Here is a 1485-nt window from a genome sequence, read left to right as displayed (position 1 = left end):
CCGCCCCGCCACCGCAGGCCCCGCCGCTCCTCGAAGCCCGCCGCCGCCGCCGCCGTCAGAACCGGCCGGGGAGAGGCCGGCCTCGCCTCTCCTTCATCTCCCCGCCGACGAACCGACCTCGCCGGAGCTGCAGTGCTCGCCGGAATCGCCTCGGTTCGTGTGCCGTGAAACCCTAGATCCGGAGGTTCAATTTTCTTCTAAGTCCCAAAAATCCCTAGTCCAAGTGCTCATGTTCATAGCCTCGTAACTTTGCATCCGTAACTCCGTTTTTGGCATATAACATATCAAAATGTTCATCTCAAAGAGTACATCATTTCATTCCATTGCATCATTTTTCATTTGAGCTCATCTTGATGCCCGAAATGCTGTTAGAAGAGGGCTACTTGAGATAATTTGTCAGATCTGCTGCTCCATTTAGCTTTTTGTCATTTTTGCCATGATTATTGTGTGCATGATATGCCCATGAGTTCTACATATGTTTTGTTAAGGGTTTTGTCATCTTTCTAGAGGTGCAACCCATGTATTTTTGTGATTTGTGTGGTGACTAGAACAAGCTTGCAAAGTGAGGCTCTTGGTAATTCTGATTTCAGGGACTTAGCATTTCCACTAAGTCCTTGAGCTGTTTATCTCATATGGCCATATGTTCATGTTGTTTCCTAGTGATCCGTGCTTTTTTTGAGGATGATCGGTAAGGATGTTTTGTTAATCTTGTAGTGCTCTATCCATCCATGTCTTTGTTTGCAATTATGGAGCACCCTAGCTTGAGTCAATCAAGCTCTACTTTTGCTACTTTGTGCATCTAGGCAGATTGTCAACTTGTTTGCAATTTTGCCGATGATGTTGTAGTTGATCCGTGCATGCTATGCTATTGTTCTTGCCATGTCTAGCTTGCATTTTGTGTATTCTTGATGGGTGTATCCTTAGCTTATCATGACTTGCTCCGTATTGAGTGCATCGAGCTCGTAAACATGACCACTTGAGATATGTTTCAGCATGTGCCGGTTTTTCACTAAGTCTGTGATCTGATTATGTTTTTGCTATGTTCACATGCTTGCAATTGTATTTTCGGTTCCCTTTTGGCTCAAGGTCACTAAGGGACTTTTGTTAAGCTATTTGAGTAGCTCCATGCCATGCTTTACTTTGCCATGTTCAGGTCCTGTAGCATGTAGTTTTGTTGCTCCGAAGAGTGCTATCTGATCTGAGATTCCAGACAAGTGTTAATTTCACTAAGTCTGAAATCTGTTTGCCATATGCATTTTTGCCATGCTTGTTTGAACCTGTTAATGGATGAAGTGGCCGTAGCTCAGTGCTAGACTTTTGTTTAGCATCTTGAATGCATACTTGCCATGTATTTTGATGCCATGTTTGGGTGTTGTAGCATGTTCATCTCATTGCATTTAGATGATTACTTGCTGTTAATCGCAGACCGGTGTCATATTTGAATCGCTTGCCATTTCCAAACCGTAGCTCCGATTCCGACGTTCT

This window comes from Triticum dicoccoides, chromosome 4A, assembly GCF_002162155.2.
Source record: "Triticum dicoccoides isolate Atlit2015 ecotype Zavitan chromosome 4A, WEW_v2.0, whole genome shotgun sequence".
Classification (NCBI taxonomy): Eukaryota; Viridiplantae; Streptophyta; class Magnoliopsida; order Poales; family Poaceae; genus Triticum; species Triticum dicoccoides.
Note: the sequence above shows the minus strand (reverse complement) of the source record.